Below are 13,306 nucleotides of genomic sequence, written 5' to 3' on the forward strand. Positions count from 1 at the left end.
TCTTCGCTTAGTTTTGTCCGTAATATTGTTTAACTTTTAATGTTTTCTATAGTTTGGGATATATCCTTGCTGCTAAATATTCTAATATCTTTTCTAACTGATTTGGAGACATCTTTGTCGATTTGCTACAGGATAGCGAAATTTGCCGTGTATTTTTCTCGCAACTCTGTCCTCTTCCTCATTAGATTCTTCGTATTTCTAAGTTTCTCTTCTTTTCTTAAACTATTACTTATTTGTCTGTTTAGGTCATCTACGCTAATCTATAAATTCTTAACATTTAAAGCAGTTTCTCCATTTTTTGCCTGGGGAGGCAGATACCATTTTTGCTCTCTACTCCTAACATTATCACCTTTATTACCTACGAGAGGGTGAAATGGGCAATCAAGACATCCCCCCCCCTTCAAATCTCCGGGCATGGATGGATTATATCCATGCCTTTTGCAAAACGGGTGAGAAGTACTAACCCCACACATAGTAAGACTATTCAGGACGTCCCTCGCTCAGGGCTACCTCCCAAAGTTATGGCGTCAAGTGAAAGTTCGTCTTCATTCCGAAACCCGGAAAAAGCGATTTTACAGATCCCAAATCGTACCGACCTATCAGCCTTACCAGCTTTATGCTGAAGGCGATGGAGAGCCTTATTGGTTTCTCTAAGGAAAGCATCCTGGTCAACAAAACACTGCATGTGCACTAATACGCCTATCAGGCGGGCAAATCCACGGACCTGGCCCTACACCACCTCGTGAGGAAGGTGGAGGGTGCTCTGGGTAGTGGTAAAGCCTGTCTGGGTGCGTCATTGAAGGGGCGTTCGACAACACCCCTTTCGCATTAATCTGCCAAGCACTCGAGAGCCGCGGCTCAGAACCCTGTTTGGTTAGCTGGATAGAGGCCATGCTCTCGAAACGTCATGTATCTGCCCAGCTCAAAAACGAGATTGTCGAAACGTTGGCGGCTAGGGGCTGCCCGCAGGGAGGAGTATTGTCCCCTACCCTGTGGTGTCTTGTGGTCGACAGCCTGATAAATCTTTTAAACAATGCTGGCCTATACACACAGGCCTACGCTGGTAATCTGGTAATCCTTTGCCCAGGGAGAGACGCCGTCTCAATGCGGGGCCCTATGATGAGAGCCCTGCGTGTGGTGGACATATGGTGCCTCTCGGGGGGTCTCAGGATTAACCCCAAAATAGCAGAGCTCCTACTATTCACGAGGAGACGTAACTTTGGCACCCCCCTTGTTATATCTCTAGGTGGCGTGCAGCTGCAGTACTCTAGGACAGTTCGATTTCTGGAAATCAAGTTAGATTCCAAACTCTCCTGGCACGATCATGCAGACACCAGAATGAAGAAGGCCACCTGCGCGCTATGGGCCTGCAGGCGGGCTTTCGGCAATACCTGGGGTCTGTCTCCTAAGATCCTCCACTGGATCTACTCGCGCATTGTGAGACCTCTTCTCACATACGGGGCTATCGTTTGGTGGCCATGTACGGAGAAAGCGAAAATTCGTGCTCAACTGGACAGAGTGCAACGTCTTGCATGTCTCAGCATAACGGGTTTCATGCGGACGGCACCAACTAGACCGCTTGAGACTCTGCTGAGCCTTCCGCCTCTGGATCTCGTTGTGCAATTCCAGGCAATGAGGACTGCGTACAGGCTATACGTTCTCGGCAAACTACGTACTGGCGAGACCGGTCATGCAAAAATTTTGTCACGGGCCATATAGGAATGTCCTCTCCTTCTGATGGGCAGTGACTGCATGGCTCCAGTGACTGTGGACTGCGAGGGATTCGTGACGCACATTGCAGGCAGAGAGGAGTGGCAGCATTCCAACAGACCTGCATTGCTAAATAGGGGGACCATCTGGTACACAGATGGCTCCAGAATGAATAACAGAGCTGTCCTGAAAAAACTGGTACAGGTTGGCTGCAGGGTTCAGCTCGTCTGGATACCTGGCCACGCACGCCATGTAGGTAATGAGGAAGCGGACTCTCTTGCCAGATTGGGATCCGCGAATGTGCCGATGGGGTCGGAACCCATAGTTGGTATCGCCAAATGCGTTGCGGTCGCGTCAATGAAGTGGACTGGACAAGTGGACCCACCGAAGATGGACTGAGTCCCCTGGTATGAGACAGACCAAAGCGCACATAGGTGGGCCCTCTGCCTGTCTCACCAAAAATCTACTACCCCTAAAAAGACGCGAAATTCGGCTAGTGACAGGTCTTTTAACCGGTCACTGGCACTTAAGAAGCCATCTCCATACTATCGGTATTGCGTACAATCCGGAATGCTGATGGTGCTGTGAGGAGGATAAAACCGTTGACCATGTAGTCGGGGAGTGCCTAGCACTCACGCGCGCCAGGTTCAAATACTTGGGTAACACTTTCAGTGTACCGAGTGACTTTAAGTCCTTCAGACCAGAGAGCCTTATCGGTTTCTCTAAAGCCGTAAGGCTCTGGTAAGCCCCGGTGGGGCATGACGGGTTCATCAGGACACCTATATGGACAACTGCCTTGGCAGCCCACTGTTTCGACGATTCAATTCAATTCGACAATTCAATCACCTTTATTCTTGCTCTAACTAACCGATGGTCACTGCCTACAGATAACTTATTTAGTACGGTAACATCTTGCACAACATTCTTTTTGTCAGAAATCAATTTAATATTTTTTTGTGGAATTGGGGCTTATCTAGGTCTATTTTTACTGGATTGCTTTTTGGAAGAACGAGTTCATAGTGAAAAATCATAAAATTTAAAAGTATCCTTATCTCCTCTACTATTTCTCTCACAATAACTATGGGGGCCAATAGGAGTTTGGCATTAAAGTCTCTCATGAGAAAAGTGTAATCCACTTTGTCCTGCTATGTAGCCACAGATATATCTTCGTGAAAGCCTTCGACTACTTCATAATATGGTGTTAGTGCGTATGCTTGTATGATCTTTACCCTGTATCTATTATTTAATCTTAGTATAAGATAAATCACTCCGAGAGAAATACTGTGAACCTTAAAATAGTTTTGCTTGTGTGAGCGACAAAACCGACTCCTCCTAGTGCTATATCCTTGTCTTCCCTGTAGTGCAATAGATTGCAGTTTTGATTAAGGCGTTATCTGATTTTCTCCCTTTTTCCTAACTGCGCTAAGACTTAAGATATCCCATTATTTGATTCAATATACTTAAGTTTCTCCTCCAGCTCGATCAGTTTTTGTTGTGTCGCGAGTGTTTGTATGTTGTAAGTGGCTATATGCAAAGTTCTGTATCCATGATAGCCTGTTCTTATCTGGTGATTCTTAGCAGTGTCTGCTAGTGATCTAGTCTGGCTGCTACCGTAACCAGAAACCGCTGAGTTGCAGGGGAATGACGGCCGTTGCATAGACGGCTTCGTCATTTCATTTGTTTTTACGTTTTTCATTCATGTAACACATGTCAACATTTTTTTGCTACTTAAAATTTAAAATAAAATTAGATAATAAGTAACTAGGGTAGCATGTATAATAAATTGAGGTATAGATATTATTTTATTACATCAATACCTGTATTGTAAACCTTTTGGAAGTTTACAGGTTTTAACTAAAATACATTTAAAATATATTAGTTATAATTATTATATAATTTTTTTTTCTAAATATTAGCATTTTTCGGTGGAACTTTGCAAAGGCTACTAAGACTTGTTATTCAACAAATGATTAAGATCGACAAAAAAAAATTTGATTTTTCATAATATAAATTAAATAGATGTTGTACAATATAATAGATTATTTAGTCCAGGAAACCTTGGGCATATCAAAGTGTTCGGTAAGACTATCTAGTTGCTGGTTGAACTTCTCCACTCTTTCTTTGTGAGTCAATGATGCTTTTTCCAGAATTTTCTTCATTTTCTGGAAATAAAATTAGTATTATAATAATGAATCAAAATAAATGTTACTTAAACTGACCATTGGAATCTCGGAAACCGTAAGAGTTACAGGGTCGGTTAAATGGAGACAAAGTTGCACAATTTGGAGCTTAATAAAATGACGTTTAAAAAATTTTAAAAGTCCGGATACTTCCGGAGTTATCCGAAAAAAATTGAAAATTGTCAAAGTCGTTTTTATCTTCTACCGACTTTATTTAAAGAGACATCGGAAAACTAAAAACAGTTTTTCACTACCACTTTTTATGTCCTACAACATGACGCAAAAAAAAATAATCGGACTTTTCGTTTTTTTTTTCGATCATTATCAACTTTTTCCTCATAGATCAACTATTTTTTCTTATAGATTTTCACATTTTTAAAAAGTATGTTTAATTGCCTTTAAAATGAAGTATCGCACTTGCATGCCCGATTACTCCTTCTAGTACTTCCCATAAGAACTCCATGAGTGCAAGAGAGAAAGATGTATCAATGGGATTTCCAAATAAATTGAATTTATATAAACTGAAGCTATAAAATACTCTCTATTTGATATAGTTTTTTTTAAACCAATTCAATGAAAATGTATCAATTGACTACAGAGTATTTCATAACTTTGGTTCATATATAAAACAGAGTTGATGATAATTTCCCAGATAAACTTGTTAACAAATCCCATTGATATAATCCCCTTGAGTTCTTATGGGAAATACTAAAAGGAGTAATCGGACATGCAAGTGCGATACCTCATTTTAAAGGCAATTAAAAATACTTTTTAAAAAATGAGAAAATCCAATATGGCGCCGATAAGAAAAAATAAAGTTGATGATGAGTGAAAAAAAATGAAACGTCGTTATTTTTTTTTACGTTGCGTCATGTTGTAGAGCATAAAAAGTGGCAACTAAAAACTGTTTTTAGTTTTCCGATATCTCTTTAAATAAAGTCGGTAGAAGGTAAAAACGATTTTGACAAATTTCGGCTTTTTTTTGGATATCTCCGGAAGTATCCGGAATTTTAAAATTTTTTAAACGTCACTTTATTAAGCTCCAAATTGCGTAACTTTGCCTTCATTTAACCGACCCCGTAACTCTTACGGTTTCCGAGATCCCAATGGTCACCCTCGAATTTGGGACACCCTGTACAATAAATATTTTTTTCATATAAAGTTGTATTAAAACTGTGTATTGTCAAAAGTCTTATTTATGGATATATTATCCGATATATCCATAAGAATGTTAGAATTTTTTTTAATCATCATATTTTCTTTCTACTACTATTTGAAATATTGATAAACATATTAATTAATAAATGTGTATATTACTATAAATATTAAAAGGTGGAAATTAAAAAATATAGGCAAAGATATTTGACTAATAATAAAAGGATACAACTATTTTCTGAAAATAATTTATTTTTCTGAAATTTCTTATAATAAATATTTTATTATAAGAAATTTCGCGCTAATGGGTCCGTTAACATTTTTGCTGTGTATCAAATTATCAATTAGCTTTTATTAAAAAGCTTTTAAGACCTGCTTATTTTGGGTAATTATAGAGAATAGTGGCTTTTGGAAATACCACTAAAAATGGTCGGGTTTTTTGCAAAATGGGTAATATTTTGAAAAGCGGATACCGTCAAACGGGCTGAATCGGGACCAGGGGGTCAATCGGGACAGTTTGACATTTTTTTACAAATACCTGATTTTCATGCATGCAGCAAATGTTTTTAGGATAGGTAATATGAAAAACCTATTGTAGACCCAACAGCTGTTTGACGTTCACGTGTGGCCGTTAGTTATTTGGAAGATTTCATTGCGTACACAGGTGTCCACATATTAGAGCGAAATTTAACGTTTTTTCAATCTGCTGCTAACTTTGTTTGGAAAAGATATTTATTGAGAGATTTGAGCATTAGGTTGTTAATATAGTATACCTGTGGGTATTTTCTAGATGTTAAGTGGACTTTTGTTAAATTATTTTGCCTAGTTTTTTTATTATTAATTTTTAAACATAAAAACTCGCTTTCAGGGGTGAATCATGGAAATCAATCAGGAGGGACATTGGTCCGGAAATACAAAAAAACAGTTTAAAAGAGGCCAGATAACTGTTCGAGATGCAAAGGAGTTATATAACATCCCAAAATCGACATTACAGCGTCATGCGAAGCAGAAGCCAAAGAAACAAGGTGGTCAAACAATTTTAACAGGAGCTGAGGAATCCAGGCTGGTCCATTTAATAGTACTGGCGGGAGAGTGGGCATACCCAATGGAGAAAACTACTATTCGATACATTGTAAAGGGATATCTTGATAGAAAAGGGGTAAGAGTGGCGAAATTTAAAAATAATATGCCCGGTGTTGATTGGGCGAATTTGTTTTGTGTCCGACATAAAGAACTTCTGACTGAGAGACTGCGCGAGAATATCAAATGGTCTCGTGCAGCCGTGACTCGGGAAACAGTAAATAAATACTGCGATAATCTCCAAACCAACTTGCAAAACGTTGAACCTGAGTCCGTCATTAATTATGATGAAACATGCTTTGTGGATGATCCAGGACGGAAAAAGGTCATCGTAAAAAGAAAAACAATTCATCCAGAATGGATCATCGATTCAAAGAAACAATCGACATCAGTGATGTTTGCAGTAAGTGGTGATGGCCATCTTTTACCCCCATTTGTTGTTTATAAAAGCGAGCATCTATACGATACCTGGTTGACAAATTGGCCACCAGGTGCGCGGTATGGACGAAATAAAAGTGGCTGGTTCGACCAGCCATTGTTTGAAGACTGGTTCATTTCCATAGCTCTACCTTTCTTAAAGAGGCGTCCGGCACCAAGGGTTCTCATTGGCGATAATTTGTGTAGTCATTTGCCGCATAGGGTGATTGAATTATGAGAAGAAAATAATATTCGGTTTTCTTTTTTGCCGCCAAATTCAACCTATTTAACACAGCCACTTGACTTATCCGTTTTTGGCCCGATGAAAAAGGCTTGGAGGTCAACTCTAGAAGGTTGGAAAAAACAATACAAGGGCTCTTTGCCGAAGGAATATTTTCCAAGCCTACTAAGGCAAGCTATAAGCAAACTAGAAGCTACTCTAATACAAAATATTAAAAGCGGTTTTCGTGGCACGGGAATCATTCCCATCGATAGAAATCAAGTTTTGAAAAGGTTGCCACCAGAAAGAAACCTCGAAGAAGATGATCCTAATGACTGGACGGAATCTGTGGTAGAATTGCTTAACGAAAGTAGGATGCATGCAAGCCTACTGTAGCAAGGAAAAAGAAAGTTACAGTCGAGCCAGGCAAAAGCATTTCTACCACAGATTTTTTAAAAGCGCAACCGCAACCGTCAACAAGCAAGACAACAGTGCCTCAAGACTCTCAAGAGGACGACATTGTCGAACTTGAGTCAGATAAAGCAGAATTTGAAGCAATGGAACTGGACGAGTGCTTTGATGTACAGCATCCAATGGAAAATAGCATTGCCACTGACGATTTTGTCAAGGTTAAGTTTAAGACAAATAAAGTGAAAAAAATATTTTATCGAGCAAATTAAGGGACTCTTTGGTAAAAGTTTTAAAGTTAAATTTCTCAGATCAAACCGAAAAATAAAAAATTGTTTTATTTTTCCAACAGTGGAAGATATTTGCATGATTACGCCGGAACAAATTAATAAAAAACTACCTAAACCAATCGAATTGCGACGAGGAGGATACAAATTTCCTTTACAATTGAAGTTAAAATCTTATGCCATCTAATATCATTATATTATTTCTGAAAATATTTTTTTTGAATGTGGTTTTTTTAAGTTTGTAACTGAAAACTGTAAAATAAAGACTGTTTTTGTATTTTACTGTAGTATTTTTTGTTTGTTTTTATACTTAAAAATATATGAAAAATATATTTTTTTTTTAAATTTTTGGTCCCGATTCACCTCATACGCGGGGCGACATGCATTTTACATGGCCTAAAACGGCGCGTCCCGATTCGCCCCTAAACGGGGTCAATCGGGACACCCTATATTTATTTATTATTTTTATAATCCATGGAAATTAAAAAATAATCGAATACATATTTCTGCTGTTGTATGGACTACGGTCACTTTCTGCTAAATTTTAACTTTGTTCGGCAGTTGTATAAAAAAAATATAACAAAAATCATCTAATAGTCGTCCCGATTCACCCCATTTGACGGTATATATTTTTCACTTGGGGGAAAGCCAAATTTTATTACGACGAGGGTGTAATCACGCAATAAGTCACTTACGACGGCATGTGGGTTACGCGACCATTTGCCCAATTTCACCAATTTTAATGCTATGCGACATGATTAATCATTAAAATTATGCTGGTTTCGACTAGGTTTGTCAACAAGCAAGTGACAACTGAAGTGAGGTTAGGTTGGGTTGTACAAGGCATAAGCTCCAAAGTGACAAAACCCAGTCAACGACAGAACTTACAACACCACATCCAACCCAGCCCCACCTCACTTCCACCAATCTTTTACCAACTTTTAATTCTTTGTATATTTTTTAAAATTATCAACATATAATTTTACCAATGTACCTACTATATTGCATGCATTATTATAACTAAAAAAAAAACTAAATAAATCTTACCATTTTTTCTTGTTGCTTTAAAAATGTCATTTCCGCTTTGGTTTTGGTACTGACATCTTTAGGTTGAGGTTCAGTGTTGGTTTCAATGGTTTTTGTGGTCTGTTCTAAAAGCTTTTTATTCTTTTTTTTCTTATTCTTTTTCTTTTCGATGCCATTATCTTTTTTAAGTCTTAACTTGCTTGGGACTGCTTGAGCATATAGGTCTTCATAATCCATGTTTAAGAATATGTTTATTATAAATTATCTTCTGTTGAAAAATCACGTTATAACTACCTAAGGCAAAAACATAATTCTTTATAATATATGACCCGGGCCATTCTACCTGGTCTCCCACCACCTACAACAAGGTCCGCTACACCCAATCAATCTTTAGGTTGATAATTACTATTTTGCATTTAAAGTTAAAAATGTATACAGGTTGGGGAATTGAAGATTACACATTTTCTAAAATAATGAAAAAACCGCTTCCTCTCGTCGATGAAAGACCGCCTCCGATCGTTTGCATCGGTATTTACTGTTTTTGTTTTTTACAGCATAACAATAATAATATCGATATCCCTATTAGCGTTTTTTCAACTTATTATGTCTGTTTATATTCCTTCCGAAAGAGTTCAAATTATTAAATTGCTTTATAGAGGCCATTTGGTAGTAAAATGTAGTAATTTGTTTTCAGTTTTAAAGTGTACTTTAAAATAGACCGATGCCTTGCGAAAAAAGAATTTTAAATGTGGTTTCGAAGTTTGAGACATCGTTTTGTCTTTAAGATTGTCAAAATGCCACACTAAAGTGACAGAACCTTTAATCAAAAGAGTCCAGAAGCAAGAACGACTGGAAGAAATACACTCGCCGGCACAAAATTCCGCCACCCTGAAATATTGGCCAAGTTTGATGTTTTATAATTTTTTTATTTTTTATCAGATTCTCACGATTTTGCCATCAGTTTTTAGATATATTTGTTGTGATTTTTTAAAATCATTTTGTAAAGTAGCATTTTTCGATTAGGCTATATTATACAGGAGTAAAACAAACTGTTGTTTTTTCTCGTAATTTCAAAAGACCCTGTAGGAAAATTAAGGTGGATAATTCTGTTTACATACTGTTCCTTGTAATCTTTGATGTATTCTAAACATTTCGATTTTTGATTCATTCCATTATCTTATTTCTGCTGCGAGCTGCAAATTTTTTATTAAAACGCTGATTTGAAGCGTATTTTTATTAGGAGAAACAAACACTAGGTATATCATAAAGTTAATTAAAAAAAACAATTTTAATAGCGTGTATTTCCTCTTCTCGCAGCAATAACAGCTTGCAGTCTTCGCGGCATCGAATGACTAAGGTTCCTTATTCTTTCTTGAGGAATAGCCTCATATTCTTCGATCAGCGCTAGTCGTAAGTCTTGCAAGGTTTGTGGTTGTACAGGACGACGACGAACGGCCCTTTTAAGTTGATCCCAAAGATGTTCTATTGGGTTGAGATCCGGGCTACATGCGGGCCATTCCAATCTTGGGAGTTTAACTTGATCCAGATATTCGCTCACTACATGTGCAACGTGAGGTCTAGCATTATCATGCATTAATGTAAATTGGTTCCCAATGAATGAAGCAAATGAGACAACAACTTCTTGAAGGATTTCCTCAATGTAACCGTGGGCGGTTAGAGCTCCATTTTCAATAAATATAAGGTGCGTGCTTCGGTAGAAATACCCGTTCAAATCATGACTGAACCGCCACGATATGATATTTGTTCTGAAATGGTGCAGTCAGCATATCTGTAATTTCTACGTCTGTATACTCGCTCACGACCATTCGGCGTCCTTAAACAAACCCTGGATTCATCTGTGAATAGTACGTTTGCCCACTGTTCTAGAGTCCACTCAAAATGCGATCTTGCAAACCTCAGTCGGTGTTGTCGATGCCGAGGAAGTAATTGTGGACATCTTGCTGGCATTCGTAAATAAAATCCAGTTTCTGCTCATCTTCTACGTATCGTTTACGTTACTTTCACTTATACTTACTCCATGAAATATATTCGCCATTTTTTAGATATAAGTCATTTTTTAGACACACAGCAGTAGATCTTCGATCTCTTAAAGAACTAATGGTGACAAAGTGATCATCAGCTGCACTGGTCATTCTCCTTCTGCCAGAGCCTTGTCGTCTAGTAAAAATTCCCGTCTGTAAATACCTATTCCAGGCATCTCGAACTGTAGACCGCGGAAATCTCAGAGTACGGGCGACATAACTTTTGCTACGGCCATCCTCTATTAACGCAACAATTCTACCCACGTCTGCTGGAGTTAATACCATATTGACACACAACAAATTATAATAGTGACACTGTCAAACTTTATGTCACATTAATTGCGTTCTTAGCCAACGTCGATAATTTTTAACCGAAAACTTGACATTAATTATCTAAACATAAGCTTCAAATCAGCGTTTTAATAAAAAATTTGCAGCTCGCAGCAGAAATGGGATAATGGAATGAATCAAAAATCGAAATATTTAGAATACATCAAAGATACAGTATGTACAAGGAACAGTATGTAAACAGAATTATCCACCTTAATTTTCCTACAGGGTCTTTTGAAATTACGAGAAAAAACAACAGTTTGTTTTAATCCTGTATAATATAGCCTAATCGAAAAATGCTACTTTACAAAATGATTTTAAAAAATCACAACAAATATATCTAAAAACTGATGGCAAAATCGTGAGAATCTGATAAAAATAAAAAATTTATAAAACATTAGACTTGGGCAATATTTCAGGGTGGCGGAATTTTGTGCCGGCGAGTATAGTTTGTAGTGCCCTGGAAATGGATTCAGCATGATCAAGTAGAAGTGTTGGAAAGGAATTGTGTATGGACCATAAAAGTGTTACCAGTACTTGGAAAAACGGGGGTACATATGTTCCTAATAATCCAAAACTCGGGAGATATTTACCGAAAACCAGTTACGACGAATGGAATTTTGTGTAACTATGATAATGGAAATATTCTATTTTCAGATGAATCTTCTTTTTTATTACATGGTAAACAATATTCCACCGTTCTATATTGGTGTTCTACATGTTCTATATTGGTCTCAGCAAAATGAGCAAGTTTTTATTCCCTGCTCAGTAAGTATTCTCAAAAATGGAATATTTGGGATGGTATTTTAGGCAATCATATTATACGGCCACTTTTTATTGTTGGTACTTTAAACACCCAAAAATACCTTGAGGTGCTGCAAAACCAAGTTCTTCCCCTGATCTAGACTAGGTCAGTTTATTTTCTGTCTTGCTCATAATGCGGTAAAAGCGATATTAAATGGTCTGCTTGATCTCCAGATCTGTCCCCAAATATCTTTTATATCTGGAGTTATCTTAAGAAGACTGTTTACAAACACTAACTTAGTAGGTCAACAAATTTAAACGAGTTGCGAGAGCTTTGGAGATTTGGATGTTGTGATAATTCTATTATATTTACTATTTTCACAGATCATTTGCAAGAGACAAAAAGGCAGAAGAAACATTGCTAGTCAGAATACTTTGTGCTCATTATGATTATGTTTTTAGCAATTATTTGTCCGGGATAATTTCTCATAATATATTAATTAGATTGCTTACTTATTTAAATCTTACAAGAATAATTATTTTTCATGGCTGTTATTTTTGAGAACTGCATTTAGGCTATTATTAATTATCTATTAAAATATCTCCTACTCTTTTTTGTTTCTATCTAATATTTTAAAGCTTAAGATCTGTATGATACTATTTAAAGGATGCATTCAAACTAGATATTCAATGTACCTACTGTACTTGTTCTAGAAAGACTGAACTTTTTAAAGTAAAGGAGGGGAGAAAATTAAGTAAAAGAGAGTGTACTTTATTATTATAAGTTCATAAAAGTCATCTGACATAACAAGTTAGTCAACGCTGCACCGAATTGTCAATTATTTACAATAATACCTAATTCCATCAGAATCTTGCAAGAATAAAATTATGTACAATAAATATAGGCTTTAAACAAATAAAATTCCTAAAACTGAAACAAAAAGATTTTATGGAAAAAGTTATATGTAAATATAAAAATCGGTTTATCGGATTCATACATTTTCACAAATGTAAGAATTTTATTAAACAAATAGTTTATTTTTAAACTACTGCATAAAAATGGTTTTTTAGGTTTCTAGCTTTGAAAATTAAATTAATACTTTAAAATATAGAACCCTTCAAACTTTCAAGGAAAAAGGTTTTTAAAATATCTTAATTACTCATAAGACATTATATACTTTCCTAATATTTTAAAATCCATGTTAAGATTTCCGGGTAGAATTCGTCGAATAATAAAATACAGGTACAAAGCGTAATAAACTGGTCCTTAGTTTAATTTTTGTTTGTTCTAAACTATATATAAATAGCCTTTATTCTTTGAATAAATTATATCTTATCTTAATCTTAATCATTAATACCTAAGATTTGGTTATTATTTAAGGGTTTTATGGAATTAACATTGTTATATCAGGCGTTTCATTCTGTAATGAACTATTCTTTGAATTGCATATTTGGTGTCATCAAGAACTTTTGTTATTTTCGTGGAATTTTCTTGTGAGGTTCCACTTAGCCCACTACCTTTGTTTCCTTCTCGCAATAAAACTAGGGTAATCCTGTACTATGCAATCATGTACATATGTACGTAAAATAATACCTTTTTCACTCACTATACTGGTAAAAGAATGTCTGTATTTTATTAATACGTTTATACAACTTATAGCGTAACAGTAAACACTTACCATGTTTATGTTCTCATTAAGAAGTATT

Source organism: Anthonomus grandis, chromosome 13, assembly GCF_022605725.1.
Source record: "Anthonomus grandis grandis chromosome 13, icAntGran1.3, whole genome shotgun sequence".
NCBI lineage: Eukaryota > Metazoa > Arthropoda > Insecta > Coleoptera > Curculionidae > Anthonomus > Anthonomus grandis.